The sequence below is a fragment of the Sitophilus oryzae genome, unplaced genomic scaffold, assembly GCF_002938485.1.
Source record: "Sitophilus oryzae breed Bouriz unplaced genomic scaffold, Soryzae_2.0 scaffold_1899_pilon_pilon, whole genome shotgun sequence".
Classification (NCBI taxonomy): domain Eukaryota; kingdom Metazoa; phylum Arthropoda; class Insecta; order Coleoptera; family Curculionidae; genus Sitophilus; species Sitophilus oryzae.
The window spans coordinates 336,159-358,138 of record NW_022146611.1 but is presented as its reverse complement, the minus strand read 5'-3'; the positions used below and the strand labels follow the sequence as shown (position 1 = coordinate 358,138).

The 21,980-nt window shown below is 31.6% G+C and overlaps 1 protein-coding gene and 1 long non-coding RNA gene across 2 annotated transcripts in view; both read left to right on the top strand.

Annotated features, from left to right (window-relative positions):
- The window catches only part of LOC115883421 (orexin receptor type 1-like), a 452,630-nt gene that overhangs the window by 129,638 nt on the left and 301,012 nt on the right, over window positions 1–21,980 (top strand). The window lies entirely within an intron of this gene.
- LOC115883415 lies at window positions 7,204–9,263 on the top strand. Its single transcript, XR_004050380.1, has 2 exons — window positions 7,204–7,291; window positions 8,905–9,263. It is a non-coding gene; the product is annotated as an uncharacterized LOC115883415 (long non-coding RNA).

Here is a 21,980-nt window from a genome sequence, read left to right as displayed (position 1 = left end):
TCGTTCCAAAATACAATTCATCAAATATAGGGTACCTGACAATTTTTCCGCCGCACAGTGTTGCATCCAATGGACAAAATTCAAAAACGTGCACAAATATTTTTTTTTACATTTACCTACATGAATAAACAACTAGTATAATATCCAAATTATTCCAAATGAATGAAATAAATCACACAGAGATAGTAAATTACTCGTAATAGGCAATGCGATCGCCATGTCAACATATTTTGATATTAACAACTGTTATATCGAATTAAATTTTAAGTAAGATATTCATAATAGTGTTCTTAATTGTTTTGGTGAATGATGGAGAATAATTTTGAATGTATGAATTCTACTGTATATTTAAATAAGTTACGATTTTTATCCAAGCGTGTTTACCCATACCTATATGATTTTATTTCCACTACTATTTTAAAATATTGAATAATAAAGTAACTGGTTAAACTTAAAGGTTTTAAACTTAGAGGTTAAAGGTTTTAAAAAATATATATATCAAAACATATCTGAGAAGTTTTTTTCATGAATATGTCGGTCATCAGACTTCACTAAAATATTATATATTATTATAAGAGCATTATAAAAAATCACCCTGTACCTTTTGGTTTTTAACTTCCTGTTATTTTACAATCAGAATATTAACGAAAATAAAATAAAAAAATTATGACCCGATGCAGCCTCGAACCCGGGCCTCCCGAGTTCGGCCTTCCGAACTAGCGGAATACTTTGGCGCCGCGCTGTCAAGCTTTGGTCGAAATATGTTCAAGCCTAGCATTTAACATATTAAACTAAAAAACATAAATAGGGACTTCATCACAAGTTAAAGTCTGACTAAAAAAAAATTAATAATCCTTGAATTATTTTTGGTACATTAATATATAAGTAAAATCAGAAGGAGACCGCTCCGATTAATTCTAGTTTTCTATCTATTAGTTTCTTATTAGTATCTTTTTCTCGACTGGAAAGCCAGTTACCGGTAGCGGCTAGACATCTAACTTTTAATCCATAAGGATATTTCGAGATTTTTTATTTTTTTCTTTGGTTATAAGCTTAAAGCTACTTAAAATTCTAAATTTGGAGTTTGTGACACATCTAGAAGTACCTACCTTAGAATTTTGATGATCTGTCAGTGAGTCAATGTCGAAATTAAAGAAATTTGACAAGCAATAATTCATAAATTATGAGAGATACTTACTAGATATTTTAGTAACCTAGCCAGCTATAGTATGTGTTCAAGTGTAGTGAAAATTAATATTCTTGCTTTATCCACAACGAAGTTACAGGGTGGTCAAAAGTACCGCTAATACCTTCGAGAAAAGGATGGTACGGCTGTGCTCGACTAGGGGGGGGAGGCACTGCCGTGCCCACAGATACCAAAACTCGATTTTTTATATGAAAAAAATTATTGGGTTATTGGGGTGAGCCACTTTTGAGACGCACCCAGTATAGTAGATATTCCATTAAAAATATACAACTTTAATTTGAAAATATGTTTGAATCATCCTGTATGTTCCCAGTGAGCAAAGGTTTGTCACATTTAGGGAAGATTAGGGAACAGTTACGTATCTGCGTTAAACTGCTTCTTATCCGGCACAAGAAAGACCTGGTAACGTAACAACGACGTCACCTAGAACACATTTCTCTTAAAGGAATAAAATGATCACTGGGTTGACAAAAATATTTTCAAAATGTGCGTTACCATTGCCCCACATTACGTAAAAAATTGAATTAAAGTTACAAACCAAAAACTTAATATAGAGTTTTTTCGGAAGCCTGGCTCACCCTGTATATACATAAAAATAAATTTTATAAAAGAAAATTTAATAAATTCCAACTTTAAACTAAACTTTAAATGTCCTTCTTCTGTTATGGTCGTTATAAAAATGTTAAAATCCCGCCATATGTGTCCTCCGGTGTGCCCTAAAATGTCAAGTTTACGACCTAAATGGCTGTTAATATCCAAATTATCTGATATAAATCACGGCGAGAAAAAAGGCATTTTTGCGGGATTATTTTTCGAACAGCCTAGCAGATGGATGATACATTTTATGTGTTTCCAGGTTCTTTCTTATCGGAGTTGTTAGGAAGAGTTCAGCATCACCAAATTTATTTTTAAACGACTTTCTAGGTTTTTGGAGAAATGTGTTTCACAGGAATCGGTGTTAATAAAGTAAAACTTACTTTTATAAGTAAGTTTTAAGATTTATCAGTATAGAATGATCTAGTATCCAGTTATCTAAAAAAACCAAGGTTCATGGACGCAGCTAGGCATTTTTTCAGGAAGATTATTAGAGTAGGTCTTCGGTCTGTGCACGCTCAGAGTTAAGGAAATAAACAAGAAAAAAGTTATCTATTAACTGAACTATACAGGGTGATCCAAATTGTATTCGAGGAACTTCGGTAGCATATTTTGGCGATAAAAATAAGTAAAAAAGTTTGTATAAACATGTTGATTGAAGAAGTAAGAAGATGCGCAATCTTATGGGCGTTTTCGTGGCACACCTGTCCGAGATTTAGTTTAGCTCTGCTTCGCTGCGCGCTGACAGTCGTTTACAGCGCAGCGGATAAAGAATAATGTAGCGTAGTTCTGCTTTCAGTCGACAGAGTGGGTGGTTGCCGAAGATAGTGTTGCCAGAACTATGGACTAATACGTAGATTTACGGATTTTCAGTAGAGTACGTTAATAATACGGCTTTTCTATCATTAAAAAATTTAATAAAATATTATACGATTAAACAAAGAATGGCGGAGTTGGCTTACAAATGAAGATCGCTGTTATTTCATATATGTAAAATGATATGGTAAATGTCAATAGCCGTTATTTCCAAGCCAACTAAATGACTTTTTTCGATCATCCGAAATATTCAGTACCTATAGAAGAAATTGTATTTTTGTTGTTTATTGTATGTTTAACACGAATCAATTTTTAATATATAAATGGGGAATTTTTATCCAAAGATGTTTTCGCCAAACGTATTACAGATATTACACATTTTAATATGGCAAAACTGTCTTATGCTTTCAGTTCCACACCATGTTCCATAATATACATCATCCATATTAGTAGTGGGAACTATCGAATGAATACTATCGAAACATTCGATAGTTGCAATTCATTCGAATAATTCGATAGTTAGTAAGAAAACATTCGTTGAAAACTATTCGAATAAAAATTATCGAATAGATCCGTCATCTGCCTTGAAATATTGTATTCTAGTAATTCGGCAGCAAAAACCATTCATTTATAAAATTAATTCATTTATGAAATTCATTTATTCGTCAGGATCGATTATAATAAAATATTAACTGAATTTTAGTTGTCGCCCGGCGACGTAGATTTCTTTCCGGAAACCCGACAGCGGTCGGTGGCATGCTATGAAAGAAGCCGGCATCTTTGATTTTTTGCGGAGTCAGATATAGATAAGGACACATTATTTTTTTTATTGAGGTGCTAGTATTTATACAGAAAATACATTATGAAGGGCGCTGTTGCCATATTTTGGTATTAGTTGATATTAGCAAAGAATATTATTGATTGGCTTTAGTTAGTTAGGGTTAGTATGTCTATATATTCTGCATTTTTTTTATTAATATTCTGTTGTTACACTGCAATAATACTTGTTATTTTGGATGTAGGAAAATTATTTTTAATGTTTTTACGCAAAGACTGGTTTAAAAATAATAATAACAATAATAATTTGTTATACCTATTAACAACAAAATTTAAAATGATTTAATATAAATATTTTTTTAAGTAGTAGCAAAATATAAACAACAAATTAGATGTCAAAATTATTTATATTAGATCCTATTTAGAAATAATATAGTCTCTAAATTTTTTGTGTGTGGCAACGTTGGTTTATTAAATAATAATAATTACAGAACTAATTTGTTATATTAACAACAAATTTTAAAATCATGAAATATAAACATTTATTAATTTTCTAAGCATGCAGTGTAATGGAAGGAAAATATAAATAAAAAATTACAAATCAAAATTATTTATATTAGGTGCTTTATATTACTATTTAAAAATTATATTTACTTTTACTGGCATTTACTTTAAAAAATAAATGAAATATTTCTTCGCAAAAAACTACATGTAAGAAAATTAGCATAAACAAAATACAAACATCGTTAACTTTTTTTTTTAAATTGGCACGTGTAAAACTTTTATTTTAATTTTCTCACCCCATAGTTTGAGTTCGATAACCATTTACTTAACCACATTACTTAAATATGATTATTAAGTTCAACTAATTCATATTATTAAAACATCTAAAATAAAAATATGTATTTTTAAAATTAATTGTTCAAAAGTTCATCTCCTCTCTCTTAAAAATTGCTACTTCCCAAAATTTCCCATTAAAAAATAGACCATATACCATATAAAATTATATAATTGAAAGATCGGACTACGGAAAACCACACAAATTATCGAAAAAATTTTGACCACCTGCACATGCACACAATCGTCAATAAATAAAATTAAAAATAACTACTATTTTAGTATTTTAACTATTTTAATAAACGCAAAAATAGCACAGTATTTATACGGCGAAGTTATAAAATTTGGAAGAACCAATAATGCACTGACGCATACAAAAATCAAACGAATACTAAATTTCATTTATCAAAAGCATTCGATAGTCGTGGCTCAACGATAACCATTTAGTCGCACGGCGAGGTTGTCACATATGCTTTAGTTTACAAATGAATGAATGATTTTATTCGAATAAAACCATTCGATAGTTGAAATCATTCATTCATTAACCATTCGATAGTCTAATTCATTCGATAGTTCCCATCGCTAATCCATATACCTTCGTTAGTTGAATTAGAGAAAATGAGTCTTTTATGCGTTGGTCGCAGAACGAGTAGAGGCTTCACCGTTCAGCACTACGGGGAAATCAAATTAGTCTTGTTACGAATTTACCCATTAAGGTGCGTCCAGACTTGAGCATTTTAGCCCGAACGAACCGAGCGCGCAGGAACAAGCAGAACGAATAGGCCGAATAAAAAGCATTGCGTTTCCGCGCGAATGACAAAAATGTGTTATAGATTCTCAGTAATAATAATAAAGATGAATTAACATTGTAAACATTGAAATAACAGAAAGCTAAACTTTCTATCTGCTTATATTTAGAGCGAGTGTCTGTCGACATTTTACTTACGATGCCTTCTTACGATGTGATGAAGTAGTTTGTGATAAAAAGAGCCGACCGGGCGGACCGCCCCCGCGGCGGCCCTCCAAGTGCCTGTAGGGAGAGAAAAAATTGTTATAAAGGCGGCAGACGGATTCTATAGGGGCGGCAAACCTCTCTTCTAGAGGCTCTCCGGGCACCACTAACCCACGCTACGTCACTGTTTTGAGCAATTTCGATTTACCGACACGGTAAGAAAACGTTTGGGGCGTTCGGTTCGGTTCGGGGACAAGTCCAGACTTAGCGAATTCTGCTCTGCGCGTTCTTCGGGCTAAAATACCCAAGTCTTGACGCACCTGAAAAAGTTGGGCGCGTTTGGTTCGGATAGGGGACACGTCCAGACTTAGCGAATTCGTCTCTGCGCGTTTGGTTCGTCCTGTTCGTTGGGCTAAAATACTCAAGTCTGGAGGCACCTTTAGGTTGCGTATCTTCCCAGTTCTTTCAATAAACGGTTATGTTTTAAAATACTTTGTGAGATACAGGGTGTTTCAGGTTTGTTTCGATGAAAATTGGGACAGTGCAATTTTCAGAATTATTAATATTGTTTACTTTAGAAAGGTATAATTAGATTTTTTTTAGGTATATACAAACTGTGTCATAAAGTCATATACAGGGCATGAAAAATTAAAAAAAAAGTTTTAAAATTCAATGTTTTTTTTTTAAATACATAATAAAGTATAAAGATGATATAATGCTCTTGAAAATGTTATATTGACCGGTTTCAACAATTTTAAGTAAAAAATGTGTAAAATATTGAAAAATAAAAAATCGATTTTTTGAAAGGATATAAACAATACCGACAAAATTGACAATTGAAAATGTTTATCTGAAACAGCTCTAAAACTATTAATTTTCAATAGTGTAATTGAAAGACTCACTAGCTCTATCCATAAAGTGGTCAACGACCATTTAAAATGTGTAAATGAAAAAAAACATGAGGAAAATGCATGGAAGGTTCGAGATGTTAACACGAAGTCGCGGGAAGAAGTTATAATTTAAAATAAAAATTATTACTTATTGGTGGATCGAAAAAAAAACATTATTTAAGTATAATAAGCTTAAAGTATTCTATAATAATATACCTAATACAATTCTAATTTATATACAGGGTGACAATAATTGTCAAATTATTTGAAAACTAACAGTATTTAATATTGCCTCTACCGATGATAGTATGAAAATTTTTGACGAAACACCTCAATTTTCATATCATGGGGGACAATTTTTGAGGCATTTGTTGTCGTGTTACTTTCAAACCCTTGACCCCCATCAGGGCATCTACCCCTAAAACTTTAAAAAATAGCAACCCCCATTTCTTCTACCATTTTTGTGTTTCTTATAGAATTCTACATAAGTATCACAATTTTGACAAAATAATAATGCAGTTTATGTAGAATTTTATAAGGAACACAAAAATGGTAAAAGAAATAGAGGTTGCCATTTAAATTTTTAGGGGTAGGTGCCCTGGGGGTCAAACGGTTGAAAGCATAGACTTAGAATAAAATATAGACTACACTATTTACATTTAAGCGCGGTCCAATATTAATTTTTGTAAACATGTTTACTCCTGGGTGCAGCTGACCTCGGCCGTCTGAGTCTTTCGCCTCCAGCCTATGTTGTCACGTCTAAAATATTATTAATATTTTTTTTGTTGTTATACACATATATTGAGATATTAAAACTGTATTTTAATAAAGTAGTGTTTAATAGTAGAAAGATGTATTAAATAGTCCCTATACTACTAAATTATAAGTCGGAGACTATTTAAAAATGACAAATTCTTTACAATTTGGCAACACCCATCAATCGCCGGGTCGCCTGTTCATTCTTTATTCTCTCGTAGTAGAGCCATAGTAGAGTAAAGCACGTGTCGTAAAACCTTGTTGTCACAGTTTCGCCATGGCTATTTTATTGTTTTTATTGGATGTTTTGATTTTGTATTTTTTGGATTCGATTTTCTTAGTGTGTAGTGTCGGTTTAGTGTTTATTTTGATTACTTTTATTTAAAAACTATAAAACATGGTTCGTCAGTGCCAAATTTGTAAGAAATTGGACTATTTAAGTCCTGGAACAACATTCCACAGGTAAGTCAAATTTACTATTTTGGCGTCAGTGGCGTTGTAGAAAGGCGCTTATTTAGATAATAATTTAGTAAATTATAAACCCTGGAAAATCTGTATTTTTTATATTTATCATTTACGTAAAGGTTCTTACTAACCTCGTTATTAATATAACGAGTAGATACATTATTAAGTACATAAGAAGTAGACACATTATTTTCTTGGGCATTGGTTAATTTAATGCTTTTTTTTATGAAAAATGTGTTTCTTTTTATTCTAAAACCATCCTTAGAATCTAAAATAACATACAGGAATTCCAGAATGATATTCCATTATGAAACAACAATTTTTAAGGCTTATTATAAACTATAAACAATCGAGAAAGTCGAAAAAATTACAAGCTACCAAACATTTTAAAATACCAAACATTCCTTATTTTTTTTCAAGACTAAAATATTTTACAAACATTACTTTTTCCCTATAGTTTCACATCAGGTATAGAAATAACTACGTTTTTATGATAGGGTCACCATTATGATAACAAAAATGACGAACAATGGTCCAGAAATGTAAACAAGTACATATTTTTTGTAAATATTTTTCTTACCGCTTGCATTTTTGTCCATTATTATTTCACAAATTATACAGGGTTATGTAAACCAGGTAGATATTTCGTTTTTTTTATATTAAACAAAGATAAAATAAATATGCCATTTTAAAATTTATCCAGTACTTACCTAGAGTTTTTTCTTTTTTTTTCTCGACTGTTAATCTATTATTAATTTGTAATACCGTATGATCGAAAAAAACGGCGTCCAGTTGGCTTGGAAAAAACCATCGATACATACTCCATATAATTTTACATATAAAATGACAGCGATCTTCATTTCATAGCCATCGCTGACGCCGTTTTTTTTCGATTATAAGGTATAATTTTCATTTTTTCTTTTATAATGTAATATCACTTAAGTAATATCACATATAATCTGAAGATAGTTTTAGAATTAACCAAAACGTAAATCTTTAATAAAACAATCTGTTATTATTTGCCATATATGTATGTATCCAAGAAAATAATTTACATATTATTATTATATGTTTTACTGTTTTTTATCTTTATTTGAAACTCAGAAATGTTGCATTGGCTTTCTAAAAAAATGAACTTGTAAGTTTTTAAAATGCTTCGTTTCGGAGATACAGGGTGTAGAAGTTTCATTTTTATTTCGATTTTTTTCCAAATAATTTCTGAAGTGACGTCAATATTTGGACGAAAATTGGCGTTTGGGAGTTTTTTGACATGAAAAATTAGATTTAGATGTCAATTTGACTTTTACTAATAGGGGGCGCCACCTACATATTTTTTAAGTTATTTGAAGAGTAATACTTTTTGTCTGTATCTATATAAAACTACTGAGAAAAATTTACATTTCCAACGTTTTTTACTTAATAAGGTCTCTTGTTGACACTCGCCACAAGTATAGTTCTCAAGATATTTGGAAACGAATTAATCAATACATTCTTCATAAATTATTTGGAAAAAAGCGAAATAAAAATGAAATTTCTACACTCTGTATCTCTGAAACGAAGCATTTTAGGACATAAATTTATACTATTTTTTTTACTGATTTTATTTGCAGATTATGCTGCCAAAGTTTCCTGAATACAATTCCGACCACTCTGTATATCAAGATATCCCCCATTACGTACTAGTTTTTCTTAATAATTTTCTATACATTTTCCAACGCCAAGATGTACCAAGCGCATACAAATACATCAAGCTTCAAACAAGCTTGCACGTTGACAGTAATACCTACAGTAATATTGTATTATATTAATGTAATATTTTTGAACCAATGTTCAATATTACTGTAGTAATACTGTTTATACTCATGCCTTTTATATTTGTTTGAATTTGGTGCATATTTCCATTGAATAAAGTATAGTCACCATTACCATTATTATACTTACTCTATAATAAAGACAGTAACGAGTTAAATAAATGTAGTTTTCATTTTATTCACTTCCTAAAAGCTTGCTTTAATGGAACAGATTCCTGTTTTTTCTAATTTACATAATAAGACATCACTTTTACCGGAAAAAAAAATTAAACAATTATAAAGTTTTTTCTCTTTCTGTTCTATTATATCTATAGAATAGATCCTGTTTTGATTAATATTAGAGTTGTAAATGTTTGACTAAAATTAATATTTTATTAAATTAATAATTTATCATCAATTTCAAAAATTAAATAATTTCGATTATTAAAATTTCTTCTATAACACGTACTTTATTATTTTTATCGTTTTTAGACTCTAAGACGTATTTTTTTTTCTAAGTCCTAAACTTTGCTTTATATTAAACTATTTTCTTTATCCTAAATCTTAATAATATAAAAAAGTTTAAATACGATATATTTTTAATTGAATTATAGCTTCATTAAAATTTAAAAAAATACCCGCCTATGATACGGAGAGTGCAGGTGCACTGAAGAAACAAAAGACAGTGTTGCGTTGGGCGGCAGAGCCGTCAGGAAACGACCGTTACGACGGAGACAGCCTATCTATCGCTCGTGTCGCACTCGTTAGAGCCAAAAACAATAACACAACAATAACAAGACGTTGTCTGTCCGCATCTTCCAGCTATTTATGAATGAGATGCTCAGTCTATATTTTATTCTAAGTCTATGGTTGAAAGTAACACGGCACAACAAACGCTTCAAAAATTGTCCCCCTTGATATGTAAATTGACGTATTTCTCTCGTCAAATTTTCATACTATCAACGGTAGAGATATATATATATATATATATATATATATATATATATATATATATATATATATATATATATATATATATATATATATATATATATATATATATATATATATATATATATATATATTAAATACTGTTCGTTTTCAAATTGTCACCCTGTGTAACATGTTTGTGGTTTATTTCAAACATTTAAATATTTTTTTGATAACTTAATTCTTTTTATTAATCTTTTTTTTCGGTGAGCTTTTATTAAATATTAAATAATAATTCCATGTAATTTGTTAATATAATAATATTAATAACCTGCTGATGCACAATCATCATTATAGATGTATACTATGTATACCCTAATCAACAACTATACATATCATTCTGTTCCCACACAACTAAGTTGGACGAACTTCTTCTGTATTGTGGTTTAGGTGAGATTAATGGGTGTCATAGTGTGCACTTTATTTCTAGATAACGCCTTGACAGGTCATTAATACATATAACACTATAATACATACGTTGCGTATACATATGCAGAATAAATGGTCCGATCATCCGATTCATAGAATTACAGAAATACCATATAAAGGGCTGAGTTATATTTGCACTGGTGTATATTTCATACAACTAAGGAATTATAATTTGCATCTTTATGAACTATGAATTTATCCAACACAAGCTAAATTTACCATACAGGGTGTCCCAATTTCATATATTTTACAGGATCTCTCGTTTATGAGTAGAAGAGTCGGTACTCGAAGAGGCGGTATGGGAGAAGATAAATAATCTCGACCACGGTTCTGTGAGAAAAGCTTGTAATTCAGTTTTAAAAAGATGCATTTTATGTACACAAAACAATAACAGATTTTTTGAACATTTATGGTTTCTGTATCAAAAAAAGAAACATATGTTGTATCCTATATGTCAACAATGGCAAGCTTTGGAAAAATTAGCAAACAAAATCTCATTAAGGATGTGATTATCTATAACTTTTATTTGATTTTTTTTTGTAAAATAGATTATAATGGAAGCCGAAATTTGTTTCTTTCGAAATATCTAGTAAGCCATAAACTTTTTCAAAAATCCGAAATGCAAAAATGTTCAAAAACCTGAATATTTGACATCACAAAATTGCAATTCTGCTTCTCTATTTGACCGACTCTCTAGCTCCAGTAGAGTAGTTTCCAAGATACCCATAGAGAACATCGTAGAAAACTCACCCTGTATTATATTTTTAGAAAGCTCATAATAAGGCAAAGAAAATAAAAAAGTAATATACAAGGTTTCCCATTTTAAAAAACATAAGTTTCACTCATTTAGAAAATGACAGCTCTCAGGGAGAAACTAGTTATAGACTTGCAATGACAAAATCCTTGACAGTGATAGATGTGTCTGTCATTTTTATTTCAAAGTAGTTTATTTTGTTTTACAAAGAAATAACTTGGCACAATTGGAACGCATAGCAGAAAACTAATATAGTTAAAATTTGAGTGACAAATGATTACTTCAAAATATTGTGAAAAAAAACTGTATAAAACTGAAAAAATATAATCCCGTTATTTTATTAAAAAAAATACGGTATGTGTTAATATAAAACAAGCAAGGGTGTATTTTAAACAAAATACAACATATCAAAAAAATGTATAAAAAAGATATCTTACTTTCAAGCTCAAGCAACTTACTGCTTACTGCTCATCTTCATACCCAAAATATGCAAAACTGACTGGGCCAACCCCAAATCATTTAGGCCTATTAGTCTTTAGTCGTTCATATTAAAAACGATGGAGAAAGTAGTGGACAACCATATTAGAGTAAATCATCTACAGGTTAAACCACTGCACGATAGTCAGCATGCATATAGAGCGGGCAGATCCACAGAAACTGCTCTGTACCAGTTAACTGAGCTAATACAGGCAAGCCTGGATAGCAAAGAAACAGCACTTTGTGCCTTCTTGGACATTGCAGGGGCGTTTGACAATATACCTCACAAGGTGGTCAAGCGATCTCTTGAAACAAGAGGGGGTGAACAATACGATAATTCGCTTGTTTTGGGAAATGCTTCAACACGAACAGCAGAGGCTGAGATAGGTACCAAAACTGTAGTTGTTAAAACAACGCAAGGAACTCCACAAGGTGGAGTGACCTCCCCCCTACTGTGGAGCTTGGTAGTGGATGAACTACTGGAAGAATTAACTCTAGCGGGAATACACTGCATAGGGTACGCAGATGACATAGTCATCATTGCACAGGGGAAACATGAAGGCACCCTGTGTGATATTATCCAAAGAGGATTCCGCATCGCTGAGAGATGGTGCAGGACTGTCGGGCTGAGTATTAACTCAGATAAAACCGCAGTAGTGCCATTCACCAGAAAGCGAAGTTTGAAAAACTTGAAAAGAATCCATCTAGATGGAAAGGAAATACTGCCATCACAGGAAGTGAAATATCTGGGAATAACCCTGGATAGTAAACTTCTCTGGAACAGGCATATTAAGAACATTACCAGCAAAGCCACAAAGGCTCTCATGATATGCAGAAGACTGGCGGGAAATAGGTGGGGCTGCGCCCCTAACATTTTGCGCTGGATGTATACCATGATAGTAAGACCCATGATTACTTATGGAGCAGTTGCTTGGTATACAAAACTAGAGCAACGTACAGCAAGGCAAACCCTGTGCAAAGTACAGAGACTGGCATGTATCTGCATCACAGGTGCCATGAGAACATGTCCAACAGCAGCAATGGAGGTCATTCTAGACCTAACACCACTGCATATTGTCGTCGGTAGTTATGCCAATGCGACAATGATTAGAATGGTCATTGACGGAAACAGTACTGGGAGAATTTTCAGGTCAGGGGCTTGGAACACCCTCAAAAAGAAAATTCCACTTCTCCAACTCCCAGTGGATGACATACCAAGAATTTACAACTTTGAGAAACACCTCACTGTAGTATTGAGTAATAAAAAGGATTGGAAGAAAGAAACGCTTACTCAGCATATAAAAGACCATACCATCACGTGGTATACTGATGCTTCCAAAACCAAAGCAGGGACAGGGATAGGAGTATTTGGGCCGAAAACTGAATACTCCGAACCAATGGGCACCTACCCCAGTATCCTTCAGGCAGAAATTTGCGCTATCGAAAGATGCGTACAATTTATCTTGGATAGGAACTATCGAAAACAGGAAATTGCCATCCTATCCGATAGTCAAGCAGCACTTAACGCGATCAACTCAGTAACCATCAATTCGAAGTTGGTCAAAGAATGCCTAGAGAAGCTCAACAAATTAGGCAAAGAAAATAAAGTCCTCCTACTCTGGGTGCCTGCTCATCAAGGGATAGAAGGCAATGAAAAAGCAAATGATCTAGCTAGAAAACGAGCGAACACTCCACTAACTGGACCAGAACCGTTCTGTTTTCCAAACGGGAACCAACTGAAAGCGGAACTGAAGAATCTGAAAGACTCCATCCGTAACTTGGAATGGGTGTCCTCCAACGGTCTAAGACACTCGAAAAAGTTCCTCAGAACTTTTGACCATGAAAAATCAAAGGTTTTCCTTGATTTAAGTAAAAACAATCTTCGGATTGTCACGGGGTTTCTAACAGGACATTGTCTCCTCAACGAACACCTCAGTAGGCTGAAACTGAGAAACAACGGCGAATGCAGATTTTATGGGGAAAATGGGGAAACACTAGAACACCTTATCACTGAGTGCGCCGAGACGACGACCATTCGTGCCATGAACCTTGGTACGTCTGATGTCGAGGATGGAGAGCTGGCCTCTGTGGAGCCGTCTCAGATACTAGCTTTTGTTAAAGCCCTGAGACTGTATGATGAGTTATAACTCGTTATAACTCAAGAAAGGGGAACACACAATAGATCTATAAGGTCGCGGTGATTAACTCCCCTCCTAAACATTCTACATTGTACATTCTACAACTTACTGCATTTATTATTACATTAGCAATATAACTTACGTACAAATAAAAAAAATAAGTTAGCAAAGGAATAAATAAAACACAACGTAAATAAAATAAAATATTATATTAAAAATAACACTTATTGAATTTTACACATTAAAAGTTGGTTAATTACTTTTAATCTTATTTTTTTAAACCAGTATCTTTTGACATTATCTCTCTTCTGTACTAAAATTTGTTATTTACCTATCGTGTGATATTATTATACAGATACTCCAGTTTTTGGTACCATATACAAACTTTAATTGTGGCTTATACAACTCTCTGGCCATAGTCTCTGACAAACTGTGTATATTGCATTCTCTGAGCACCGAATATTAACTGGTAAACTATGGTCTGGGTCAACACTTAATTTTCCCTTGAGATTTCCTCCACTTAATTTTAAAAAAACACGAAACACGTAATAACCAGTCCAAAATACAAAATGCCAAATATTAATCATTTGTATTTGACATAATTTGACACAAAATTATAACCTATAATTTGGCAAGAGTTTGACAACTGTCAAAAATCTTAAGTCGAGTTTATACGCATCGGCGTCCATTTGTGGTTCATCGTTTCGTCAAACCAATAATATTGAAATATGATCTGTTATTTTTGAAATAAACCAATAAAACTGGTTAAAAACAACAAGAGATGACGCATGACGGATTTATATATAACCCCAATCATAGTTTACTTAAAAAATATTTGAAAATTTTTTTAGTCAAATAAATGGATTAATATGGACATCATCTGCTTTTTTCTCCATCGTCTATTGAAATCTGACCTGAGAAAAAAAAACAGAGTATAGCTACTGGATTCGACGTGAAAATCTATTTGGGACTCTGCCCGACGCACCCTGTATACACTGTATACCAATAACAAATGTTTGTCAAGTACACGAGTCCGGCTGAGCGCGCTATAATATTTCTCTCTAAAATATTATTTTTATACAAATACTAGCGTGTACCAGCGACTTCGTTCGCGTCGAATTAATAATTTGTAATGGTGATGATAAAGCAAAGCAAGAATTTCCATTAACATACAAACTGGATAAAATTCTCTCACATTTATGTCAGCATGAGAAAAAACAATATCGCGATACTATTATATAACTTGGTAATATTTGAGGGGTAGTTTCATCTCGTTGGAATTTGACTTTCGAAAAATCCGTTTGGCAAAAATAAGCTTTTTACATCAAGCAGTTTAAGCAGAATCGTGGTTAAGAAATTACCCAACTTTTTGGAACATCCTGTACGATTTTTTAAAAAATTTCCAAATATGTAAAAAAACCAAATAAATTATGCTTGGCCAAGCGTTTTCCCGAAAGACTAACCGTTTTTTAAATAACAAATATTATAATATTTGAGGAGCGTTTTCACCCTCTTGGAATTTGAGATTCTAGAAACCCCTCGTTAAAAAAATATGTAAAACAACAAAATAAAATATACGTGTTTAAGAGTTTTTCCGAAAAACTCACCGGTTTTTAAATAAAAAATATTTTAATATTTGAGGGATAGTTTCACCCCCTTAGAATTCAAGTTTCGAAAAATCCCTTCTTATCGAACCTCTACACCCTAAAGTCAATCTGTTTTCCAAAAATCAGCTTTTTACGTCAAGCGCTTTAAGCAGGATCATGATTAACCAATGACCAGATTTTTCGAAACACCCTGTATACATTTTTAAAAAATCTTAAAAAATGTAAAAAAACAAAATAAAATATACGTGTTTAAGTGTTTTTTCGGAAACTTGACCGTTTTTTAAATAAAAAATATTGTAATATTTGAAGGGTGGTTTCACCCTTTTGTAACTGGAATTTCGAAAAATCCCTTCTTATCGAACCTCTACACCTTAGAATCAACCTGTATGCCAAAATTGAGCTTTTTACGTTAAGTGGTTTGAGCAGAATCGTGATTAATCAGTATGTCAGTCACTTAAGGATTTTATATATTAGTATAGATTATTAGCCCCTTTACATAACAAAAACATTTTTATCACGCAAACGACAGGTTTAAAAATGTCAAATTTATTGATCTAGTACTGCAATCTGAATAAAATTTACGATTATTATAAGTCCGAGCCTTTATTCAAAAAACCTCTAAAGCTAATTCTTTTCTTCGTAAAATTTTAAAGGCATTTCGTCTGATAGCTATACTAACAATAAAAAATATCGTTTGCTTTTCATGGTTTCAAATCAATTTTTATTGTTTGCCTCGGTTATTCGAGTTCTTAAGGCAGGTGACGTTTGGGCAGAAAAGGAATTATAAATGTTTTCTCTTCCTTTTACGATTCAGATAAAAAGGTCATTGACCAGAATTTTCGTTTATTCGATTCTTTTTTAGAGAAATTTAAAATAAATCAAATACAATCAATTAAAATATGTTTTGGTCAATAGAAGTTTTATTTAGCAATCATCTAATTCATTCTATCAAGAAAAACGAAGAAGTAGTTCTGTGATTTATTTTATGATGACTTGTAGATTATGGATTTTCTATAAAACAGCCAATTACGGCAAATTCATTTTCTTCACTTCCAACGACAGGTTTATGCCTAATAGGTTTTTAATAAACCACACTACTAGCTCTGCCGAATAGGACAAGTAGTTTTTCAAAGGAACGCTTATCAGGAAGATTCCTATTTGGATATCTTTGAACATAAGCCCTTGAGACCACAAAGCAATTTTCCTCACAAAATAAAATCACTAGTAACATATCCATTCGTTCCGCTAGCAGATACTGCTTTATTTTTCTTCATAAAATAATGAAACTTACTTAATGTAAATAATACTGTCCATAAACTAATGTCGATTTTAAAAATAGTTACTAAATGTCACTAGAAAATTGCCATGGCAATACCAGCCATATTGATTGCGATTTTATTGAAAAATCGCTTTTTATTCAAAATCTGAGCTAAAGTATATTCAACCCCGAGCTGCACCAAACGTAAACAGAGACATGAGGCAAGCACGTGAACAGGAACGCTGTAGTAATATAACCAGGGCCGCACTAAGGTCGGGTATTTCAAATTATAAAATTATTATGTATATTTTTATAATTTTTTTTATTGTTTATGATTTATTATGGAAATTTATATTATTTAATTGTTATCAAACTACATAAAACTAGTGAAATAAAGTGATGGGTAGGGGTAGGGGGCAGGCATATTAAAATATTACATTACTCTTTGGCACGACCGATTTTAACAAATTTAGTGTTTTTTAAAAGGGATTAATTTGTTCTTTAAAATAATTATCTTTTTATTTGGTACTACTGATTTTTTTATTTCCATTATTGACAGCAATATCTGAATATCGGTTTAAATAGGTATTTGTTTCTATAATACTATTTGCAAAAAATGCAATGATGTAAACATTTTTTACATTTAAAAGACCAGTTAAATTATAACATAATTTAATACATTTTAGTTTACTAAAAAAAACACTTTTAACTTGCTGTATTATCCGTTTTAAAGTCTAACGACATTTTTTTTAAAAGCCGGATGTATTAAAACTATTCAAATAAAAACTTTTTTAATTATTTTCAAACATTTTATTAACATTAGATTTATAAAATTTATAATTTTATTAACATTTACAAAAATATAAATATAATAATAAATAAATAAATAATATAAAATATCTAACTTTTGAGTTTTTGTAATACGTATGTACTTATATGTACAAATATTTTATTTAAACATAAATATTATTTTCTCTATTTGTAACTTGTACGAAGCGATCAACAAATACTGAAATAATAGAAAAAATATAATAATAAACAAGAACAAATAAATAACAGACCGCGAAAGGCAACAAAAAACGATTTTAAATAATTATATAATAAAAAAATAAATAGTCCGCTAAAATAATAAATTCGGACAAGAAATATAATCTCAATATTCCGCACGCGGTGGCCTATCAAAGAGTATTCCGCTATTATTCCGCGATTATACGCGCTATGCAAGTCGACCCTGTAAAAAATCTCAACCGCCTACCTCAACTATTTCATGGCTGGCCGGCCAATCAGGGTAGATTTCGCCGCTGGCACGTGCTGATCACGCACTGTGCATTTGTGTATACTGGTGCATTTCGAATTTGAATTCGGTATAGATAGGTATAGGAAACCATAATATAATTTGAAACAACATTTGAATTTACTTCGATTTATTTAAAAAAATACAGGGTGTTGCATTTGAAATAACGAAGTTTTTATATAAAATATATCCTTAAAATATACTACCAACTAAAATTCTGCAACTCTCATTGCAAATATTATTTTCGTTTTAATAGCTGTTCACTTATTCAAGCTTATTTACTCAAAGTGGGCGAATTTTTAAAAACTCTACATATATCTCGAAGAGACATCGAGCAAAATATCAATTAAGCTATATTTTTGGAAAGGTAATTTTAAATTCTTTTCAATAAAGGGTGTCCCATATAAAAAATTAAATTTTCTGTTGATAATTCTAAAATATTTAATTTAAAAAAAAACTACGTAAAAAGGTGCTTTGAAAATGATTTCATAAAAATACAAAAATTTTCCATAACAAAAAAGTTACAACGATTTGTTAAAAATGCACATTTTTGAAAAACACCCCGTAACTCGAAACGGTAAAAGATATCGATGTGCGGTTTTCACCATTATGATTTTGGTAAAAAATGAACTCCAGACACGGATATTAGTTTTCGTCTATGTCCTATAAAAAGGGTGTTTCCTTTTAAAAGCGTTCAATTTGACCCTCCCTGTACAGGGTGTGTCAGAACCAAGATCCATACCAAAGTTATATTTCTTCTTATGGAACACCCGGTATTAAATATGGTGTCACCAAACCAAAAACTATAACTTTGGTATGGATCCTAGTTCTGACAAAGGTAGCCATATTATGTAAAATATTACAATAAAAAAAATATAATACTGGAACTATTTCCGAAAAATGTAATATCAAATCTGTAACTCTGGAGTCAGTTTTTAATACACATTAGATGTCATATTTTAAGTTTGATTAAGTTTGAATAATTCATACAGTATTTCTTATTCTAACAGCGACAAATATAGTTGATAGTCATAATACAAAAATTATTCAGTGACCTGAACTGATTTCCCAACATCACAATTGCGATTAAGCGATTATTGGTGCAATTTTCCAATTTTCCTGCTGCTTGCGAGAAGGTGGCAAAATTGCCGCCAGTAATAACAGCAAATTTTAATCAAAGCACGGAAAAATAATATATTTACCATGCGAAATAGGCTTTGTGTGTTAAATTTCATTTTAAATCGATGTCGAAGCTGTAGTAAATGTACTCGATCGAATATTCAATAATTTTCAATTTAATAAAGTAGTATGTTTAGGCAAATAATACGGTTCATTTTAATTTCATTAGTAGTTATCAATACAGATTTATTACGTAGTAACAAAAAAAATATTTTACTAAATAGTTTTTTTTGTACTAATAGTTATAGATATAGAACTACGTATTTTGTTCATATTGGTTTTACAATTTACCTGTTTACGTTTTACATTTTACATTTGAAGACTTGTAGCAAATAATGTTCTAAGTACCAAAAAATCAGTTTGTTTGTTTTATTTAGAAAATGTCCTAAGTTCCATAGCCAACAACATATACATATAAAGCTCTGAGTGCTGCGGGCTACTAAAATGTATTGAAACAATTCTTAACAGAGACACCGCCCGTTTTTAGACATTGGTTATATAACAAAAAAGTTTTTCTCGAAGTCATGATTTTGGCACACTTAGAACATTATTTAGTTCAAATCTTTATTTATATTAAGAAAATGAGTTTCATGTATTATAGAATTATGAACGGGCTATTGAATGCTACGGGCTATTAAAACGTATTGAAAAAATTCTCAACAGACAACAGACATCGCCCGTTTTTAGACATTGGTTATACATAAAACAACATTTTTTTTTCTCGAAATAATGATTTTGGCACACTTAGAACATTATTTAGGTACTTCAAATCTCAAATCATCCCTTCTCTTCAAATCATACAGGGTGGTCCGAACCGTATTCCGGAAACTCCCGCAGCATATTCTACAGATAAAAATAAGTAAAAATGTTCGTATAAATATATGTCCTAAAATGCTTAGTTTCTGAGATACAGGGTGTAGAAGTTTTATTTTTTTTTCGATTTTTTCCAAATAGTTCCTTAAGTATCGTCAATATTTGGATGAAAATTGGTGTCTGGGATTTTTCTGACATGAGAAATTTGATTTTGATGTCAATATGAAAGGTGCCCGGTGGCGTAGAGGTACAGGCTCTCGTCTACCAATCTCAAGGTTGTGGGTTCGAATCCTACACCCGGCATTTCATCAGCCGACTATTTTTATTGAAATAAAAATAGGTTGGGTACCCAGGTCGACTCAGCCTTAAATCAGTACGTGGGACTCACAATCCTGAGGTAATAATAGGCGGGTGAAGCGTAGGGCTAGCCACATTTCCTTCCCTGTATACCGAACGGCTCTAGCATGGCAAGGTACAGCTTGCCAGGCGTCAAAAGCTATATACGGGAGCTATTATTATTATGTCAATATGGCTATGTACTTGTAGAGGGTGCCACCTACATATTTTTTAACTGGTTTGAAGAGTAATAACTTTTCGTCCATACCTGTATAAAACTACTGAGTAAAAAATATACATTTACGACATTTTTTTACGTAAAAAAGGTCTCTTGGTAAAATAGCTACGAGTAATGGTTCTTGAGATATTTGGAATCGAAATTATCAGTACCTGTCATCATTGATATGAATTAAACATGATGACTAAATAGTTATTAGACTGATCTCATAAATTTGACATAATTTTGTGTCAAAAGTTGACAACAGAAAGTGTTTTATCACCATTTTTTCGCAGAAAAATTTATGATTAATTTTCTCGTAGCGATTTTTACCAAGAGACATTTTTTGCGTAAAAAAATTAAGTAGACGTATATTTTTTCACTCAGTATTTTTATACAGGTACGGGCGAAAAGTTATTACTCTTCAAAACAGTTAAAACACATGTAGGTGGCGCCCCCTATAAATAGGAGTCATATTGACATCAAAATCAAATTTCTCATGTCAAAAAACTCCCAGACAACAATTTTCATCCAAATATTTACCTTATTTCGAAATTATTTGAAAAAAATCGATATAAAAATAAAATTTCTACACCCTGTATCTCCGAAACTAAGCAATTTAGGACATACATTTATACGAACTTTTTTACTTATTTTTATCTGCTATGTGCTTATATATGTGCTGCCGAAGTTTCCGGAATACAGTTCGGACCACCCTGTATATTAAGAAAATGCGTTTCATATATTATAGAATTATGAAACGTTCATGTTTTTTTTACAATAATTATACTACTTGTTTAAAATTATGATTATAATAATATACTACTTGCTCTCTAACTTATGACATTTTACTTACAATTAAAACTAAAAAAATTGTGAGGTTTTTAAAATCCGTTATATAAGTTTTCAACAACAGAGGTTAATTAAGAGTGCAATTGTTTTCTACCTGATCCAACCCTGGTCTGGTTTGGTAGCTTCTTTTTGAGTTGGGTGTACTGTAGGGTGAGCCAAAAAAACTAGCCTATGAAATTCATGGGTTAAAATGAACCTAATAACCGAAAAAAAATATCCCCGGAAGGCAGGATTTTTACCTCATTCAAAGTTTTCCAATTATTAAATAACACGTAAAAAATGTTTTTTCCATTAAAAGTACCATAACTTTCAAACGGTTTACGATAATATTTTTTAAATCGCGGATTTTTGTAGAGCATAAAATTTCTTAAAAAATCTATATGAGAGTATTTTTTTCAATTCAATAATTTGCCAAATAAAAGCTTAAACACCGCTAGCTTTGCATTTCTTTGTGTCTTTGCCTATCAACTCGTTATATACAGGGTGAGTCTTAAATAATTGAAAATATTTTCATGGCTGGTATAGATCTCGATAAAAGAAACATATTTTTTC